Genomic DNA, 22,987 nt, shown 5'->3' on the forward strand with positions numbered 1-22,987 from the left:
TCATAAATTATGCGGATAAGTGAAAAAACCGATAGCTTTTAATAACTTATATATCAAACAGTGTCGAAGGCTTTTTCTATATCTACCCGTATATTTTTTTTATAAATAAACTCAGCACTTCTAGTGTGCTAGTGTGCCGTCGAAAAAATTTCATTTATTGAAAGTTTTTTAAGATAAGTCGCTTGAAGATTTTACTGAGCATTGACAGAAGACTAATTGGCCAGTTCCTTACTTACTTTTGGGATTGGAAATACCTTAGCGGATTTCCAAGAAACAACATACAATAGAATATACCCCATTACATAAGTTATAGTTATATGACATTACTTTTGTATTAACCATTTATATATTGAATAACATTGTTTAATAGACTGACATTATATTATATCAATAATAAATGGATGCCAACGTCGACGACGATAGGCGGTACACAAGATTTTAATGGTTTAATGTTAAATAATGATGGTTCATTTTTAGAGCTAAAAAATATGAAACAAAAATCATAAATCTCAATCGTTTGATGAAAACACCCAGTCGATGATGCAATCACTTCCGCGGTGGTGTTACGTTACGAATCCATTTTTTTTCATTCCGAAGCCATTATTAAGTCGGCGCGGAAGGTCTCGTCGGATGCTGGCCTGGAAAACAATGGCGGGCCCCTCACAAAGGAAGTGCCCTCGGTGGAACTGGAAGCGGAGTAATTTGAATGCGGGTCGCGCCGCGGCGCCGGCGGACACTTGTTGCTGCCCCGACGCCGACGCTTCTACCCCAACCCCACCGCCGCCCTCGCCGCCTCGACGCCCCCACAACCCACTCTTTCCACCCGCACCTACCGCCCCGCAGCGGCGGCACAGACTCGGCTAATTACGCGCGCGCCTTACAACCGACCGGCAAACTTACAACTTCGCACGACAACGCTTTTTCACTTGCGCACACTTGGCTGAAAACCAAACGGGGTGTTGGAGTGGAGGAGGTATGAATTTGTCAGGCGGTTGTGTGGACTATGAATGTTTTTGTCGGGTGAAATATTCAATGCGGATAGATTGGCGTATCATCTTATGCTTCTTTACTTTATCGATGCACTAAAATGTACCTTTTTTATCTAAGCGCTCATTCTGAAGTACTGATTTATTTCATTTATTCAAAAATAATTTACTTTTTATTGCTTTTGTTCAAAAAATCTAATGAAGACAGAATTTCATATAAAATTAAATAATTAAAAAATAATTAGTGGTACTTAATTTTGTTAAAAAAATCGTTTCGAATATCCTCATGTATTTTCCTAGATCGGTTTATATAAATGTCACACCATAACGAATTCTTATTTAGAATCGATGGCGACCAATTCTAGGATGTGGTGTTCATATTCTTCATGGCTTTTGCAAAACCCGACAAAGATTTTGCGTAAATTGAATATTTACGACCGAAAAGTTTTCACTGATATTGTATTGGTGAGTGCCCACACAAACTTTTATAATTATCAGTAGCGTAGTTTTAATAATATGACAATTTAAAAATTGCGATTATTTGGCACATTTTTCGATCGCGCGCAAATATGCCGGCTGTACGTGACAGAAGCCGCCGTTTGGACAGCATATGAAATTTGCGACAGTGTGGTCGCTTACTCGAAGTCGTAAATCTCGGGCGACTTCAGTTGTAACTTCGGTTCGGACAACTTCCAGAGAGTGTAGTGCAAGCATTAGCATTTGAAGAAGCAGCATTTTAACAAAGCAACTTAAAGCTATGCCCCACAATGTGTTACAACTAGGGATTCTGTGTCGAGACAACCCGGGAATTTATTCCCGAGAATTCAAAGATTTTTTGCTGTCTCGAGTCCCGGGAATTTAAAAATTAATAACCCGGGACTCGAGACTTTCCGAAGTGCAATTTTACAAAAATATGTAAAGAGCGAATTTGATGTCGAGCTTAATTTATGTCTCGATATAAAGACAAGGTGGAATTCCTTATTACCCATGATCTCGAGATTTTGAAAATTACGAAATTGCATTAGAAAATCATTAATTGATCTTGGCATCGGCCAAATTTGTAATGAATCGAACATTCACGTATTGGAAAATATTTGTGAAGTACTCACTCCTATAAAACTGGCAGTTGAAGCTCTAAGTCGTCGAGATGCCACTTTATTAACTTCCGAAATTATTGTTAATTTCCTTTTAAAAAAAATATTTTAAATCAACACAACTCTGTCGCACGAACCACCAAAATATTTCAACGACTAGAAATAAAAAAATCAACTTTAAAAAGGAGTTTCAGATATTAGATTCAACTATCAAGCGAACTCCGAATCTAGAGCTTTTATTCAAATCATTGCTTACAATTAAGCCAACATCTACAGAAAGCGATAGAGTTTTTTCTACATCTAGAATATTTGCCACAAAAACCAGGAACAGGCTATGTGATTCATCATTAAACGCCTTTGTGTTTTTAAAAACATATTTTTCCTTACAAAAGTAAAGGTTTTAACTTATTATTGATATAAATATTTCGATTAAAAAAATTGTAATAAATTAAATTTAAATAAATATCGAATAAAGTGTTCTTAAATTGTTTCAATAAATTTTCACCTATCGTACCTATAACACAAATAATATAAGTTAATAATAATAAATTAATTAAAGTTAATAATAATAAGTTAATTAAAGTTAATAATAATAAGTTAATTTTTTAACATAATTTTTTTTCATGATTATACGAAAAATAATCAGTCTCGAGTCCCGGGAATTCCCGAGACTTTAAAAATTTGGGTCTCGAGTCCCGGGAATCGAAAAAACCCGAGACTTCAGAATCCCTAGTTACAACATACATATGTACCAAATGGGCAAGTCAATCAGACAGTGCTACAAGTAAATAATAACCACCATACTTTTTAGTCTGGAAATCAGTGAAGTCTACATATTTAATTATAAATTAGTATTTTAAAAGCAAAGTGGAAGCGGCTGCTACCTTTGGTTTTTGAATGTGGATACAAACTTCAAGTGAAGTCAAACTCGTATGTATGTATAATATTTTAAGTCGAAATTAAATTTATACACCATTTGATATTAATAATAAAGTAGGTTATTGTTAAGGAAAATGGGAGTTAAATCATATATTATTTTTTTAAATATTCTAGAGTTGCATTAATCCGGCAAGAATAAAATTTGGTAAGTTTCTCTACCTGCTCTGGCTAGCTGGTCGGTGTTTTCAAGACCCGCACATTTTCATTTTAGGAATGTCACTAAAACGCTGTTTTATTTGTACGTACACAAAGCAAAAAAAAAACATTTTTTATGACTAAACAAAAATAAACATTTAATAACATAGATAAAAATAAGAAGACACCTAAAATAACAGTTGTTTTTTATGACTATCATGATGCAACTGATAATTTTATAGAATTAAAATCGACCGCGACATCAGACGCTGCTCATAAAGAAAAATTAAACTCAGGACCATTCAGGGGTATTTTAATTTAAACAATATATTTCCTAAATTATGCCGAATTATGCTGTAGGACATATCACCCAGAAATATGATCCTCATTTTTTTAATTGAAATGAGATTCTAACCCATATTAATTTTGATTGATACATATTAGATTGCCTTTCATAATAATGTTAGCATTCAGCATACAGGAAATTCGTTAGCATAATTTTAAATAAACCCTAGAATAAAAATAGATTTATTTTCAATTCAATGTTTCCTCAATCTGACAATTTTATTGATGATCGATTCTGCGAATATTTTAATGACCAATTCGCGGAATTTAACCGTCGATTTTACTACAATCGTTCTTTTAGCTGGACTGAAGCTTGTTTAATCAGTTCTCTCGGTCCTTGTTTGTGTTTCATGGGAGCTTTGCTCTGCGGCATGGTTTGAGCAATTCATTTCTCGCCGCCAGCTGACATTTATACGGCAGATGCTCCTACATAAATTTACATAGCTAAACAAATCGCATCTACCCCACGATACGACCGCCCACCCTTCGAACTCCAAAAACACCCCCTCACCTGTGCATTGAAAGATAACGAGGATTTTTTTATTATAGATAATAGTCATATTTATATAAAATTAACTTAGAATGTTTTAATTGAACAGATTGGAAAGACTGATTGATTGTTGTAGATGAGATATGTTGTGTTAAATTGAACTCGAAATGGGAATGTGGTATGTGGTATGATTTTTATAATATGTACCCAGAAGCGCTTAGTCATGGTACTAAAAAAATGTGTGGAATCCAAAGAGAGGATCGTTGAAGATTAATATGGCGAGCCGAGAGCGCACGTCTGAGTATACCTTTTCTGACATTTATCACAAGGTGTGAACATCGAGATCCTGGTAGGAACTTGTGGTGGTATTCTATGGTTACTTCTAACATACGTACACGGTTAATTTAATATGAAATAAATACATACATTGCACTTTATTTATTGATCTTAATTTAATTTGTTATGAATATATGATTTTTTAAGACGAAAGAGTTTATTTTTTTATATAAAAAACTTTACAATATATTTAATGTAATGTTCTATATTTTTATTTAATGTTATTAACTTTTATTATAATTTTTGGGCTACACAGTGTAGGCCAAAAAAATATTATAAGAGTGTACTTTTTAGTTTTTATACGTATATAATATATAAAATTAATAGTTATATAATATGTATCAATTCATTACCATAAATATTCAATAATCCAACTAAAATTTCCAATCACTTATTATTTTATTTTTTTAACGCGCATAGTTTCGTTTTTTTCGTCGCATTCTATAAAAAATATTATTTTGGTTAAAAATATATATTTTTTTATTAAAGTGGTTTGTTTTTGATAGCACTAAATGTTTTTACATACTTTTATTAAGCATAATGTAGTGTATATATACATATATTAATTATTTAGCTAATTCTTCAATTTTAAATAATGCTCTGATGTTAGTTTTTTATTAGGTGATTTAAATTTTTAACGACTTTATGTGTAATTATCGGTTCTGTAATTTATTATGTATGTAACGTGCAATGTATAACATAAAAACTGATATTTAATCAGTATACAGGCGGCCCTCGACTTTCGCACAATACGCTATTTCACACATTTAAAAAAAAAAACAATTTTTTTAAATTTAATTTTTTTTTTAAAAAAAACGTTCTGATAGTGGTGAATCTTTTGCTTCAATCAAACGTTCGTTTGATACAAACAGGTCTACGATATGTTCAATTTTGCAAAATAAAAATATAATTAAAGAATACGTTCAAAATTGTGGAAAATTAAGATATATTTCCACAATCTTTAATGGTATGTTTCCAAAAAAACACAGCAAAAAAAAACATGGATGAAATGGAAAATCTTTGTCATCGTAGATCGATGACCAACGTCAAAAAGATGTCCCTCTGAGTATTTTAATTATTCAAGCAAAAGCTCTTAGTTTGCACAAAGATTGGAAGGATAGATTAAAAAAATATTTTAGCACGGTTTTTCAAGCAAGTAACAGTTGGTTTTACAAATTTAAAATGAGGTATTCTTTTCATAATATTAAATTTACTGGAGAATCGGCTGATGCGGATAAAGATGCTGCAAAAGAATTTATTTCCTAATTATCCAAAATTATTGAAGATGTAGAATATTCCTCTAGCCAAATATTTAATGTAGATGAGACAGGTTTATTTTGGAAAACTCTATAACAATGAAAAATACGAATGAAGCCTTCACGCACCTTGACAAATTTTTAAATATTATGGAAGATTGTGATCCCAATGGAGAACGCATATCTCAAGTGCGTGGGGCGATCAATAATAACATAGCATGTTATAAAATACTATATGAAGAAAAGAAAAAGAATAGTGGAAAACAGTTAACTCTTGATAACTTTTCAAAGGAAACACCCGCAAACCCCACTTAAACGTGTCTTTTAAACGCATCTTAAACATCTTATATTTACTTGATAAATAAATATTTTAAAATACATACAATTTCAATTTTTTTTACTTCCCTCGACTTTCGTACGTTCAACATTCGCACACATTTTCAGGAACCAATTATGTGCGAAAGTCGAGGGCCGCCTGTACATTTTTTTAAGTTGTTACAAAATTAAAAAGATCGAAAAGGTTTTATACAACTAGTCGATTTGCGTCAATTGGATTTATAAGAAGGTTTTTTCTCATTGTATTTGAGCTGACGTCCAATAATTGAACGGAAGTACCGCATGCAAAAAAAGAGTATCAGATGAACTTTTCAATACACACAGCTATCTGTCTAATTAATTTGTTTTCACCCAGATACTTACAGTAGGTGAAAGCAGTGTGGCGATTATTTTTTTTTATGTATCAAGTTTTTTTGTTTGTTGATTTCTACAAATAAACAAATATTTTTGTCAGACAGACATCAAACGCAGCATCCCCAGATCATGCATTCCTTACAATGACGACATTGCCAATTTTACTAATTTTGAATCTACAATAGTTTATTAGGATATGTATTAGACCACCAGTTCTAAAACTTATGTAGCCCGTAACAACATTTTTTTTTGCGGACTCCATCCCTATCGTACCCACCCTAACCTACGTCGTTCTTGGGACCTAATTTCTGGCTCAAAAAACTTTGATGTACATACATACAAATATAAATTAATATGTGTTTTGAATGATTATCAACTTTAATCAATTAAAAAATCATTTTTTATTAAAGCGAATATTTTTAAGTTTGTTTCTAAATATTTTTTTTAATGAAATATAGCAAAAAAAATATTGGGGTTTATATGGGTTATGTTACAACAAAAAATACTACACATTTCGACGTAATAAATATATCGCCCTCTCTAATCGTAATTATATTTGAGCACACGAAAACTCCCCCTCTTTTCGAATAAAACATTTAATTTTATCATCAGAGGGGTGAAAATGTTTTCACGCGTCTTTATTGTACATATTTTGTAACACCGTTTGATCTATCGAAACAAAGAAAATCAAATAGATTCGGTAACTTAATATTTAATTATTCAATAAACAATTCATTTAAGTAGAATCAATGGATAAGTACAACTTATTTTTTTTATAATTTCCACATATGAAATATTTTCATGATTAAATAAAAATAAAATATATTGTTAAAAAAATATTTTGAAGTATTTCGTTTCATTAAAATAAACCTATCGGTATAAGATAAGGTCCTATAAAAATTAAAAGCAAGTGATTTAGTATTTTAGACACAATGGACAATGAATAAATTGTTACATATATCTATAAAATCGCTTTAAAAATATTATTATAAGGCAAGTAATTTAGTAATTTGAATACTAGATTACTAAATAATTTTACTTGACCTTTGGATCTATCCAAGTTTGAGAACGAGTTGGCCAATTGAATATGCAGCGGTCGCGGGCCGATCCATTACAAACGAGGCGCGGACGTCTGAAGAAATAATTTGTTGGCTGGCGGCGGCGGCTGCGGGAGGAAAGGGGCGAACGGGGGCCGAGGCCATTAGCGGCGCCCTGCTCGCTCCCCCGCACCCCCCGCCGCCGCGATTAATCAGCCGCGTCGTTAGCCGACGCCCCCGCGCCCCGTTCTGCCCCCATCGTCGCCCTAATCGCCCCCGGCCCCTCGACCCGATTCATTATTTTTTTCGTCCCCGATGCACCCCATAGCGTTTCGTCCCGATAAACGCTGGCGCTAATCGCCGCCGAGTTTTTGACGCTGGCAACTCCGAGACGCTTGTTAGGCTAACCTAAAAGCGCGACGGTTGAATCTGCGTTTGGGGACAGATTGAAAGGGTACTTATATAGCTAGATAAGTAAGTACGCTTACAGTTGGAGATGCCTTTATAATAATAACTTTTGATTGAAAGCAACTATTATATTTACCAATAAAAAATGAGAGTTGGTCTTGAGTTGGGAGTTAAAAAATGATCAACCGAAAAATCTCTAATTAATGTAAACCATGATAGGCACTAGTAACAATCAACACCTACGGGTAGGTATTGTAACACATTTACACATGTGCTACACATTTTATTATTACATATTTGGCCACTGAAAAACAAATCAAAGGCTTTACAAAAAATAAACGTAAAGCTTGTGCAGATCACAAAAGCAATTTAAAAATATCATACCGTGAATCGTGTTTGAAATGCTTATTCCATAGTTTTTGCTTAAAAAAAGACACGTATTTACATGACCAGGACCAAGAAAAAAGGTGGCTTTTTACTGTGTATGTAATGTAATAATTTCCTTTATAAAAATAAACAGAATCAGTTATTTTAAAAAACATTCTATAGTAACCATTTTTATAGTTCCTAACCCAGGCATGATCAACTGATTTTTCGAAAATAAAAAAAAAATTGTGGCACTAGTTTATAATAATCACAATACACCCATACCTCGCTATACGCCCGCTCTTTATACGGCATTTCGCTATAACGGCCCTCTTCAATTAAGGCACGTTTTCGATTTACGGACTAAAATGTTTCGCTATAACGGCAAAAAAACTTTTTTTCGATGTAAATTTTTAAAAAAATTTAAAAATACATTTAATTTGCATAATTTTAAAATGAAAGGTGAAGCAGCTAGCGCCGATGAGGCCGCATCTAAGGAATATCCCATCATTTTAAAGGTAATTATTGAAAGAGGTGGTCATAAACCTGAACAAGTGCTTAACGTAGACGAAACAGGGCTTTATTGGAAGCGAATGCCTGATTGCACGTACATTTCAAAAACCGAAAAATCTGCGCCTGGTTATAAGGTGTCTAAAGAACGATTAACTTTGCTACTAAAACCACTTTTAATATATTTGTCCGAAAATCCAAGGCCTCTTAAAGGACTAAATTAAAATAAATTACCCGTCATATGAAGATCCAACAAGAAAGCTTGGATGACTAAAGCTACTTTAGAGGATTGGTTCAAAAATCACTTTTGCACAGAAGTGAAAAAATATTTGCGAGACAATAACTTAAGCAACAAGGCTTTGTTAATTTTGGATAATGCACCAGGGCATCCTTCTAATTTATCCGAACTATCTGAAGATGTCATGATTGAGTACTTTCCGAAAAATACAACAGCTCTGATCCAACCAATGGATCAGGGTGCAATAGCCACTTTTAAGGCATATTACCTACGCCGAACTTTCCGACAACTTATAAGGGAAACCGATGGTAAATCTTCAATTAAAACATTTTGGAAAAACTAGAACATCAAGGATGCTGTTGACAGCATCAGTGAATCATGGAAGAAATTAAAATTAACAACAATGAACCATGTTTGGAAAAAAATATGGCCAGAATGTGTAAAAAGTACTGATTCAGAAGTTAATTGCCTTCCTGAAATTAGGCAAAACATTTTGGATCTAGCACATGATCTCGGCTTTGAAGGTTTGAACGAATGTGATGTGCTTGATCTACTTGAAGCTGATAGGGAACCCCTTTCATATAAGGAACTCATTCAGTTGCAAGCAGAACCGGCATTTGATGAAGAGACAGAGCCTGTTGTATCCAAACAGCTAACATCAAAAAAATTGTCAAAAGCTTTTTCCTATTTCGAACAAGGAATAAACGTCTTCCTTGAAAATGATCCTTACGTCGAACGTAGCGCTAAAGTTTCGCGAGGAATTAACTCAGCCATTAGCTGTTATTAATCACTGAAGAACGAAAGAGGCAAAAAGACAAGACACAACGTTGGACAATTTTTTTAAGCCAGGCCCATCCTTACCAGCGAAAAATAATGACGACAGTGATCTGCAGTTTACCATTTATTCATCGTCTTCAGATTAAAGCCATTTTAAAAAAAATGATGTATGTATACATACACATATTTTATGTAAAATGAAGTTGTTACATTTTTGTTTATGGATTATTGTTGGTTTTTGGAGTCTGTTATTATTTTATGTACAAATTAATGTACTTGTTATGTATGTATTTTTGATTTAAATGAAATAAAAAGATAAAATGCATTTTAAATGATAAACCATGTTACATATTTAACAAATTTAGAACCGATCCCATTGAATTTGTATGAATTTGTATTAGAATAATTGATTCGTTATACGGCTTTTCGCTTTGCGGCCAAGTTTCGTGGAACGTATCTAAGTCGTAAAGCGAGGTATGGGTGTATATTCTTAATTATTCGGATGCTGATTATCTATGGTTAAATGAAATGAAACTCATAAAATAAAACTTTTGGTTATCGGAAAAGCAAAAAACCTAGATCATTTGAAGGGACTAAAATATAAATTTTGCTGTTGATTATTTTAAGCAAAAAAGAGTTTTGATATACAGATATTTGAGATTAAAGTGAAGAAGATATTGATAATTAAATTACTCACAAGACGGCACTGACTTTTTTTGAAACTTTATTATATATAGGGGATTCTAATATTACGATATAATAGTTTTTAGAAAAATTTTTACAGATATTCGAAAATGAAATGATTCTCAGAAGCAATCGAGAATTACGGATTTTAAATAAATAAAAAAAATCTGTATTTTAAATATATTACACATATTTTAAAACCAAATTATCCGTGTTTTTTAATCATGTGCCCTTTCTCCCCAAAATTAGCCTGGATAATCGTATACTGTATACACATTTTTTTAAACTCCCTCTTGTAGACGTAGTTTAGGAGTGTATAGGATTCATAAATTATGAACCTAGGAACGTATATGGATATTTCTCTCATGTTCACATGACTAGTTTTAACATACTTTCACTGTCGAATGAAAGCTCTTAGTTTAAGAACAGAAAAAGGAAACGATAAGACCAAATGTCGTCATATGGTGAAGCAAACCATGTCTTGATTTATATCTTAGAGTTAATAACTATAAAGATGTATTTATAATTTATTTTTGCGCGTTGTCAGGGACGGTGCGTATCCACGTTAATAAGGCTTCGACGGAGGAGTGTGACGTCACCACAGTCTGTGTATTCATGGTCTGTTGCCTATTCGTAATTGCTCATTTCGTGATAATAACCGCCCGTGAGAAGCCCAGGGGCTTTCTGCGTTGCCGCTTAGATCGAATTTGAGGTAATCCATTCATCCATATGTGGTAGTACAATTTTAACATTTTAATCAATGGCAGAAAATTTTTAACCGTAGTTTAGAGAATGAAATTTTCAATGAATTTATTTTCATCTTTCAATCTATAATATATGAGAGGTAAAAAAATCATAGTTTTTTTTTTTTGATCGTTGTTTCTATTTCATTTGCAGATTAAATCATCCGTCAAGACACAACGTCAGATTGACATTCCTGAAAGAGACGTCGCTTGATCGTCTCCCCCGACCAAAAATTCACCCCCATAAAACATCTCGCACCCCATTGACTGCCGCTCCTTTATTTTTATGCTCGGCGACGCCGCAACTCTTTGTCTTACCGCTTGCTTTTTTTCATATTTCCATATACGAATTGAAGCAACAAAAAAAAACATCGCTAAAGAATTTTCAAATCAAAATTATTTTTTTATGTAACCCTTTTATCGATTTACATTTGATTCTTTCTTATTTGTCAACACCCAGAATTTTTCCATTCGCCAGTTATATTTTATCTTATAATTTTAAAGTGATACAATCAGCCAAATAATATTTAATCTGGCATATTTTCGTAGATTATACATTTTTCTTAAAACTGGTGCAGATTTATCAATAAAATAGCGGTGTAAAAACATCGTCTTAATTCATTCGACAGCATAACAAATTCACTTGTGAAACAATCATAAACACATTTTGGTTTATTGCGCTTTTAACGCGTATTTTCGACAAATTATTTCACATGGTGAATGAATATTTACAGTGGATTTTTCCATAACAGTGCTGTAAACTAAATAAAAAATCACTTCTATCATTTTTAATTACTCTTCTTAGTGTGTTTCTAGAATTGAAGAATCTTAGTTTACATAGCCAACAGCAGTTCTTTCGATTTCATGCAAATACAAGCTTCTCTTCAGCAATACGGTAAGTCTAACAGTGATATATGCGGTATATTCTGAAGGAGTGATTACTTTTGCACCACTTTTTGTGTTTCTATAAACTTTAATTAAGAGCGAAAGAGTTCGCTTTTATTAAAAATTACAACGTCCACCCATTCAATAATCCATCGGTTCACTACCACACGCCATCGGCGCCGGATTAATTTGGTAAAAACACGTAAACTTTTTGAAGTTAAAGTTTTAGAACAATATCTCAAGATGCAACGGCACTTCATCGCCGCTGCACCCAACCCTCGGCGAGTTTTCAAAGTGACAAGTTCGCGTCATCCGCAAGTTTCGTTCGCCCGTGACGCTTTCAAATTATCATTTTCACCGCACAACCACCCCTCCCACCCTCTCCTTTACTTTAGTGTGGCAACAGACGAGGGTTGAACCGGCCGCCCCGGAGAAGAGGGTGGCTATCCCACACCTCGCCTCGGTGACAAGCGCAAGCCTTCGGCCGGAGAAAAACTTGGAAGAGGGCTCCCAACCCTCGTCCCGGTATCCAAAGAGGCATGAAACCGACGAGAGGAAAAAAAGTAATGAGAATACTCGGACGGATTCGGTGACGAATACCGAGTCGTTTGGATGAACGGATTGGGGTGAAAATCGGCCGGGACCGATGAACCGAGCAGCGTTCGATATCTAACATACATACACACATAAAAATGATACCTCTACCATTGTTGAGAAAGTATTATATTTTTATTTTGCATAAATATATAAATAATTAAAATAAAATTTTGTACATCAAGATAATTATGTGTAAGATTGATTAAGTATTTTTTTTTTCTAATAAAGCATTATTTTTTTTTCAGAAAAACCAAATTTTGCATAACTATAAAAATAAACATTTATTCATTATATCACTTGAAAAAATGTTACAGCCATATTGTATTTATTTTTTACTAGCTGTCGGTAACTCACTATTATGAGGTACCATATTTTTTTATTTCGATTATAATTTGTTGCCAGAAATATTGAAAATTCTGAATTATTTTTATATGTGCTAATTTCAAAATTGCCGTTAGTTTTTAATATATAGTATATTTTATTCTTACAGCTTTTTAAGAGTAAAAATTAAATATTCTAGAATAAAACTATAAAAAAAATCGTAAAATTTCTTGCATTTCACAAGTAGGGAAATATTACATTTTTGATACCAATTATATGTGTCACAAAATAGCAGTTTTTTGGCACAATATTTAGATCAAAATCATGAAATATTACTTTTAATCGATACCAAAACGATTCATAATTTTCAAGCTTTACTGAGAAATTAAAAAAAATCAAAACACTGATTTTTTACTAAAATATTTACAGCGCTGAAAGTGCAAATAAATAAGAAAGAATAAATAAGTAGTTTATTGGTTATGTTTTTTATAAATGCCAGACTTCTTTGTTTAAAAAAATATATTTTGGAATAATGCGGAACTAATAAGAAAATATTTTTTATTGGTTTAGATAGTTGACAGTCGAATACAAAATTAAAATACAACTATTAAGCCACTAGAATATTTCTCCGGTAAAATAATAATTGTTTTCGAGGAAATAATTTTAAGATTTTGCAACCATCAGGATACGGACTCAAAATCTAAATATTTTATAAATATAAATCTTTGCTCATGATTAAGCCAACATCAACAGAAAGCGTGCGAGTATTTTCAAAGGCAAAAACGTTAACTACTAAAATTATAAATATACTATTTGATTCGTCCCTTATAGTCTTAGTCTTACTAAAAACTAATTTTACCCAGAAAAAATAAAGTATATATTCTTATTTCTTGAATAAAATTTTAAAACTGCTGATTTTTATATTTTGTAAATGAAATATTTTTTGTAGTATCAGTAATAAATAAAAATATGCCTTTCAATTTTTGAATAATAAATTATTATTATGGTTTCTTACAATCATGTTAATATTTATTTAAAGTCTTGATTACTGAAAATTCTTAGAAACTTGATTTTTTTCTTACTTCCCGGGACTTGAAAAAAGCCATGATTTTAGAATCAATAGTCACAACACTAAAAATAGCATATTTTTGCCACAATAAAAAGGTTGATATGTTTATTTTTTGCATGAGATATTTGATCTAGATAGCAAAAGTTACTTAATCATTTTTTAATACATTTGACTTAAACTTTTCCGAAAATATTGTATCTCTAAAATATTTTTATTTTGTATCTTAAATTCATATTTTGGGCTCTTAGTTATATTTATGAAAGTAAAAAAGTTACAAATATAGCGCAATGTTTTATTTTTAAATATATAATAATAAACATTTCACATTATTTTTAAATTATAGATATTTTAATTTAAAAATAATATTTTAGGGTAGTAATGCTTTTGTAGTTTTGCTAACATAATCAAAAAATGTTTGTTAATTTTTTAAAGGGTTATTATAAAATTATTATGGTAGAATGTTGCCAAAACTATAGTTTTTTTATTTAAATTTACTGTAAAAGACGGTTTCTTTTTCATTCTTTAAAATCGACTATTAAAAAATAGATGTGCTAGAAAAAATATTTCTGACATTTAAATCATTTATTTAAATCTTTGCAATATAATTTTACTATAACAAATATAGTCATATATCCCACGTAAAGACTCTTAGCATATTAATATTATCAATGCTATTAAGTCGACTATAAACATTATTAAAGCACGTATTATGTATTATATATACTTTAAAACAAAAAATATACGGTGAAGTAGCCACGTGACATTTGCACGTGTCATTTTTTGGTCAACTGTGCTATTTTCAACATTCAAATTTAAAATTGAAAGTTGAACTGAACAGCGACATGCTGACGATCGATTATATGTTACTGCAATACGTGAAGACCGAAGTCTAACAATTTTGTTTATAGCCAAGTATTGAAATAAATCGATTATAATGAGTAAAGAATAAGTTTTAATCTATCCTAACTGAAGCCGGTTAATAAGGCTTTAAAAATAATATATTAAACCATAATATAAATTTTATATATTTATTAATATTTTATTAGTATAATAGAACAAATTGTAATCTCAGCGAAATAGTCATTTTATTATATGTTTTTGTACAAGTTTAATAAAGATTCACAACACAAAAAAGAGAGAAAAAAAATAATAAATAATGAAAAAACATAGTCGCCTGACTTATGAAGTATTTTTCGGATGGGAAGTTTTTTTTTAATCTGGGCCGTAAATTTTCGAAATCGCCAAATTCAACAGGTGACCGATAACGATGTTAAATGCGGTACCGTTGCGAAATTTACTGCAACGGGAATATAACCATTATATTAAACCAGCATACCTACATGTCGTTGCCAGAACTGAAAGATATTTTAATCTCAAGTTCGAAAATCAATGTCGGTTTATCTATACGAACGTTATTTTTTCAATTACTGTACGATAGTAAAAATTCACTAATATAAATTTCAATATCTTAATATACCGGGAATATCAAATATGATGTTGATAATCACTTTCTGCTATAGCGAAAGTAATCTTACGCACTTTAACACAGTTACATTTTTAGTTCGAAAGCATCCCCATCTCCTCTCAAAAATTATGTACATATTGAAGCATCGCCTCCAGACGCCGCGTCGTCAAGCGACCCTCAAATGACTTATGCGTGTGTAAAATTCGAAATAAGGGTTCATTTTTCTTGCCAAAGGGTTGTCACAGTGTCGGGTCGCTATAATCCGCTTTTGACTGATATCTTGCCGACACACGGCGACCGCCAAGATGAAGCGTGAAGAATAAAAAAGGACAAAAAGTATATACATACATATGTATGTATAGAGGGGTCCCGTGCGGGTATCTTTGGGTATGAGCGTGGGTGAGGGATCAGACATAAAAAAACAGTATGAGTTTGGTCAATCGAACGATTTCGCTTACACATATAAAGTCTGATCTATAATCGCTCCAAGATACAAAGATCTGTATCCTTTTACAATAATTTGAATATATATTTTTGACACTAAAAGAAATATTAAAAAGCTAAAGAATGACAAAAAATATTTAGCACCTTCTTATCTTCTAACTAAAATCAAATCAAATCAAACTTTTACATTGAAATTTTAAAGTCGTTAGGTTAATAAACATGACTATGTAAGTTTTAATTAATATATCGATTCAAACAATGATGCCAGTTGCAGCACGTTAATTTTACTAAATTGACAAGATTATGGACAAATTATATTTTCTAATATAATTTGGTGAGGGTACTGTTAGTCAGAGAACTGAAAGACACTGGTTCGAGAAATTTCTTACTGGCTATATTAACCTTGAGAAGTTTATATTAATTGCTACTTATTTTTTTAATAAAATTGTGTTCACAGTGCCACTTAAAAGACTTTTAGTATACATCGACAAAACCAGAGCGAAGCATTTTAAAAAGCTTTTATTAAAATTGACGCACTTTAATATGTCGGAATTGTTGTGGACTTTCGACCGTGTGCGTTGGCGCACTTAAGTGAGTAACTTATTGATTATTTTTTTTAAACAAATTAATTTTTAAAATAAGTTGACGAATTATTTACAATTTTTTTGTGTTTCATTTATCAGTAAACCAAGTATTTTATAATTATTTTTAGAAAGAGACGCGTGAAGAGAAATAAGAGGTGACTCACTAAAAGCAACACCACCTAGATAGAAGGCCGGACAGCAGCGCGCGTGACGTCATTGGGTGTAGGGATACTCGGCGCGGCAAACGTACTAGAGAATCTACGCGCTTTTACGATTTCGGTATTTTTAATAGCCGTTTTAGAATGAAAAATAATTCTTAAATTTAATAAAATCAAGGTTTCATTTATGATTTTTATTACTAGTTTTGAAAATTATCAGAACATTTTTTAAAAATAGGTCAATAAAAAAAATATAATTAAAACAAAGTACATTTAAGGAATGTCCGAAAATTCTAGTTTATTTGTATGTTAATGAAAAAACTTTTTCACTGTTTATTTGATAAGAGTTTACATATTCAATTACATAAAACATATAACAAATTTTAGTACATGGTCTTAACATAAATTTCATTCTTATAGTTCAAGATAATTTGTTTATAAATATAACTTTTCTCCATTTCACTTATAAAACTTGAATTTTATTTGACATATAACAGCTTTCTCTCGAATCGCTACTTCAATCTATTGTTGTTTTGATCTGGAAAAGTGAATACATTAAGTCAATCATTGCCATATTTATACATACAAATTAATATTTGAATACATATCTTTTTTGCAGCTCAGCTGATCTCTTTTAAAGTAAGTTGACATATGTCTAATTAAAATTAATTGGTATGATACAAAACAAAACCCAACATATTTACAAAATAAAAAAATCTTAAAACTAACTACCCGAGGTGAGTGTTTCTAATTTTCTCCTTTTCTTTCCATCAGAATTAATCGATATTATGTTATTTTTCTTTTTCATATAATTGTTTAAAAATATATTTGTAGATGTTTTTATTAATAGCCTTAAAATATTAAAATCGGTATGCTTCAATGATGGACAATAAAATTCCGATAGAAAGAAATCATGTTCTTCGACTGTATTTAACGTTAAACATATTACTAATTCCCTCTGAGCTTTACATTTTAAAAACTTATTTTCATGACTAGTGCTAATTAATTTGTTTATTGTAATGTAATTTAGCATAATTACATTTACTAAATCAGAGTGCGGATACAATAAACCGCCTCTATCAACATTTTTAATAAAATTGAAATTTTCTTCTAAATTAGCAAAATTTAAATGTTTGTCTAAAACTAAAAACTTTTTACAAATATCACACTTAACTCTTTTTAGTACTACTCTTGCACAATAGCCTGCTAAATATGTAAATATAGGTAACTGTGGTTGAATCATATTAAAATCCTCTTCAGTATAAATTAAATCGAAGTCTGTTGTTTCTGACATAAAATTAGTAGATTCTGACATAAAATTAGTTGATTCTGCGTTAGGTTCATTATCAATTTCTATACTATTTTCTAAATTAATATTTCCAAATTTTTCAGACGTTAACGTTAATGGCAATAAATTTTGGATTCTAATTTTGGATTCAACTTCAAACACTTGTCTTATTGTAATTAAATATTGAGAACCTGCCATCGTCCTATATTTACCAAAACGGGCTTCAAGATTGTCTGTCTGAATTTTGCCTGGAAGCAAATACTTGAAATTTAATTCTGCCTTGCAATATTCACTTAATTGTAAAAGCCCGTGTGTCGTGTGGGAAATTGCATCGTGCGTTTCTCTGGTTAGTTTATTACATTTTACATTTAATCCTTTCCAAAAATCTAACCATACTAGAAATTTTTCTAAAAATTTTGAATTTTCTTCGGCAGGTACGAGAGGATTTTGAAGAGGATTTCTAAATCTGTCACCTTTGTGCAGTGTTTTTACATTTACTATTTCCCACCAAGTTTTTATTAATCTAATAAATTCAGCAGTAGATCGGTGGTTAGATAAATTATGCTGCTGACCTATTTCTAACAGTCCCTGTATAACATTGTCGTTAAATATATTTAATACTAATTTCACATTTTGTTTTTCAAAGCAACTAGGTGAGAGAGATTTTAAATTTAATGTGTGAGCATATTTGACAAGTTGATTATTTTCCATTTGATACAATTTTTTCACATTTAAAAAGGAAGCTACAGATAAAGTATCATCGTTTACATTTTCAAAAGATGGAAACTTAATCGACTGATCGGTATCTTTCTGATTAATCCAATTATTTCGTATACATTTCAATACGTGAACAGAATCTAAAATATAAAACAAAGGTGCATTATCTTTGCAAGGATGTTTGTAAACTATACTGACTTGAGGAGGTGAAGCAAAATAAGACATCGCTTTACGATTTATAGAATTATTGTCACTTACGACACAGACTACATTAAATCCTATATTCTGTAGACCGACTACAATTCTCTTAATGAAGTTAAATAATTCCATTGCTTTCATCGTTTTTACAGGTAAAATATGCACAACTTCTTTAAACGAAGAAAGCAAACTTTGTAACATAAATACATGAGCAGATTTAGCTGCTTCTTCAGTGTTATAAGCCATACCTACAATATTTCCCCCTTTATAATCAAAATATGGCTTAATATAAATTTCGTCAATCATTAAACTAACAACTTTATCACTATCTTTTAAAAAATGAAACTTTTGTTTAATATAAGTTAAAAAATTTGCCTCATTTTGTTCAATCTGAGGATCGGTATTATATTTTAAACAAATTTTATGAACTGTAGTCGGATGAGGTAAAATCATATAATCAAAGCTTCTGATGTATCTATATGCGTGGGGAGATATTGAGAACAAAATGCTACAAAATATTACAAAATCAGGTGAATATCTATAACGATTTTTTTTACAATTGAAAAGTTTTACTTGCTCACTTAAAAAATCGATATATTTCCTCTTATCTTCATCTATTAATCTACGAGTCGATGCTAACGTATCGAGGATCAATTGAATATTGTCATCGACGGAACTCTCGTTTACATTTTGGTGAGAAGATTTAAAAGTATTTAATGTTTCAATTACATCATTAATATTTTGAAACGCTAATGGGATTTGTTTATTATTTAAGCGAGTTAGTTGGGTTTTGTTTTTATATAATGTTAATTTTAAGTCTTGGCTAAATACGGCAGAGAGCGTAATGACGGGGGCTGGAACGTCTTCTATTAAAATAAATTTTACCAGGCCGTTTTTCTTGACTATGGTCCACTCCTCGTCGACATTATGGCTATCTAGACAAACAATAAATTGATTAAAATTGGAAAATACTCTATTACTATCATATTTAGCTTTGGAACGATAGCTGTTGGCAATTGCAGCTTCTATATTGGAATTGTCGATACGCGTGCGTCTCTCTTCTGCACTCTCTCTGGTCGAAGTAGAAGCCGAAGCAGATAGATAATCTGGACAATTGGGTAGCTTCGTCGGAACTGCTGATTCTTTCAATGCTTTTTTGTCCAAGGGAACGCTCAGATGACGTCCGGTTCTTTCGTCATAATATTCACTATTTCGTCTGAAATCCGTTTCGGTAAAGTGGCGCTCGCATACCTATGTTATGTTATGATCCATTATATTGTAGGTTAGGTGTGTGTATCGATCATCATATTATATGTGTAAAAACAATACGTACCCTAGAATGTCGAGTAGGAGCAAAATGTGCTCGATGAATCGCCCGGATCCATTTGTTTTTAGTCGCTTCATCTCGAGGAAATTTGTAGACGCTGACTTTGGGGCCGTTCTTGTAGTTTCCGTTGCAATTTGGGACACAACACGTATAAACCATGGTTGCAAATACACCAAATAACACTGAATAACACACGACGACACGGATAAATGGTTAACTGCGATATTTAACCGATTTTTGGTAAATAAACACGCGCACGTGAATCTGACGCGTCGCGCGCCAACGGACGGTTTAGTTCTGGCCGCCGCCGACCGTCGCGCTCTATACCGTTGGACCGTGACGTCACGGCTATGGGAAAATCCTACGCGACGGCCTTAATACAGAATGGTGTTGCTAAAAGTCACTGGCGTTTAAAGGGTTAATTCTGTTCCTTTCGCTGGTACCGTCATGTTCTGTTGAAGACAAAGCATTTTTTATTTCACTCTTTTCTTTACGCATTTACGGAATTTTTACTAAGAATATTTTGATTTGTGTTTTTCAAATAACAAAGTGGTATGCGAGGTCCGAAAGGTAGGCTATTGTTGCAGTAAAATACGTTTTTGTTGTTGTTAATAAATGAAGGTTGAGAAACACTGTTGAAGCTAATCCACGAACAACTGTTCAGTTGTTTCACAATATTATGATGGGCAAATGGGTACCGCACGAACTGAACAAAAAATAAGAAAAACAACTCAATGAAGTTTGTTTCTCATTAGTTTTAAAAACTAATAGTAAACCATTATTAAAGAAAATCATTACATGAAATTTTTTTATGAGAACTAGAAGAAATCAAGATAATTTTTAGACAGTTTTCACCCTTAAAATTTATGGTTAGAGTATGGGTGGTATTCTGAGGAAATTATTCAACGATCGTTTTTTAAACTATGTGAAATTATTGCAGCGAAATCATACTGCAGGTAAATTGAAACCATGCATATGAAATTAACCATGAAAAATCTGACGTTGGTTAACAGACTTATAAGAAAAATTTAGAAAAATGATAAAAATCAGTATTCAAAATTTTGCATATTACTGATCTTTCCCGTTCAGAAATAAATTTGGTGTCCTATTTTATTGATTGTGCTTCATTTTTTTCTTGTTTTGTTATCCAAAATACATATAGTATTTTTTTCAAACATCACTTCTCCAAAGCCTAAACTATTTTTAGCTATAAAAACCTACTTTGCCTAAAAATATAAATGTTCCTGCTGCGGCGCTGCTCTGATCTCTATACATATTAAAAGCGTTATCGCTGCATTTTTGGTCATTTTGATTGGCAACTCTATTTTTGACTCACACAAATATAGTTGACCCAAAAAATATATAACTTATTAATAAATTGCTTTTAAATATTATAAGCTTTAGCAGAATCATTGACAGTGAAAAAACACAAGACAGTGTAAAAGTCAGACGCTGCAAAGAAAATAAAACAATACGCTGCCTTGTCGTACACCTCTGATGATCGTACATATTTCGTGGTACATCCGACAATAAAAAGTATAGAAGGTCCCGCACACGCCGCTTCTATATATGTGTATACTATATGTGTGGGGTCGTGATATAAAAAACCCTCGGGATTGTTGTACACGCTTGGTTAGGTCGGTCGAGCGGTCGCACATGTCTGATGGGGGTTCCGTGCCAGGGCTCCGGGGGGTTGACCCGCCGCCCCCGGGTCGGGCCCCCGAGCGCCTCCCACCACCGGCGGGCTTCAGCCGCAGATATTGCCGTTTGATTTCTTGCGGCAGGGATATACCACACCCGGGCCGCGGTGGGATATTCGAGAGAGCAGATTTATCTGGCGCTCCCATCTAGCGGCTGTGTGGATTCTGCACAATTACCGCGGGACGACGATCAAACACGGCTTCGGTCGTAAAGAGGGCCTAAAAATATGTACACGAAGTAGATGTGTGCGGGGCGATAGCGGAGATTTCTAATACAGGGTTTGGTGCAATCGAGAATATGGAGAAATTGTAATAATAAAAAATCAAGCATTATAGACAGGTCTATAATGCTTGATTTTTAAGTCATATCTACCATTATATGTATGTAAACAGATTCTTTCAGAGCTTTATCAACAAAGACTTAATTATGAGCATGACTTTGAAATGAAAAAAAATATTACTATGTAGCGCGAAATTACGAATCCAAAGCGCGATAATATAGGTGTAAAAATGTATAATATCAATTAACTAATATATTTATTTTTGTAATAATTTTTATACAAAAAATAAATATTTAAAAGCCATAGAAAAGTACTGTGTTCCATATTTTTTATTATTAAAATGCCATACCTAATTAAATAATTTTTATATTAATCAGACTTCGAAATATATACCGCTGTAGTGATCAACACAAAGCATTCTAGTATTTTTTTATTGTTTTCATTTTTCGAGAAATGAGAATTCATATTCTTACATGTCGATTTTCTCAAGAATTCTTGAGAACTTTTGATAAACAAAAAATAGAATGTAATATGTGATTATAATAATCCAGAATATTATGTAAATATCATTGTTTTACTGATAATTTGAAAACATAATGATCGTTGAAGAAAACAAACTGCAATAGAACGATGATTTGTTATAATGGACGCAAATAATCAAAGGACTAGAATGATTCGGTCTACTTCGATTGATTTCAGAGCATTGAGCTACGAATAAATTCGCGAATCGTAGAACAACTTGTCAATAACAACTGTTGCTAAAGTACAATTTTCATATTTCGAAAAAAAAGATAAAAAAATCTCTTTGTATTATTGAAAATACGAGATTGTGGAGAACCCCCATACATTTTTACAATCTGCCGATTCCCACGCATTACAGTTTCTTCTTATCTTATTATTAAAGTATTTCTTAGAGTAC

At 32.0% G+C, this 22,987-nt stretch overlaps 1 protein-coding gene and 1 long non-coding RNA gene across 6 annotated transcripts in view; both read right to left on the reverse strand.

Annotated features, from left to right (window-relative positions):
- The window catches only part of LOC148231756 (nucleolar protein 4), a 314,898-nt gene that overhangs the window by 154,208 nt on the left and 137,703 nt on the right, over positions 1-22,987 (reverse strand). The window lies entirely within an intron of this gene.
- On the reverse strand, positions 16,830-20,480 carry LOC148231757 (uncharacterized). The gene is made up of 2 exons (XR_015810624.1): positions 20,094-20,480; positions 16,830-20,011 (listed from the first exon to the last, which is right to left on the reverse strand). It is a non-coding gene; the product is annotated as an uncharacterized LOC148231757 (long non-coding RNA).

Source organism: Plectrocnemia conspersa, unplaced genomic scaffold (assembly GCF_051122295.1).
Source record: "Plectrocnemia conspersa isolate PC_06_02 unplaced genomic scaffold, ASM5112229v1 ptg000009l, whole genome shotgun sequence".
Classification (NCBI taxonomy): domain Eukaryota; kingdom Metazoa; phylum Arthropoda; class Insecta; order Trichoptera; family Polycentropodidae; genus Plectrocnemia; species Plectrocnemia conspersa.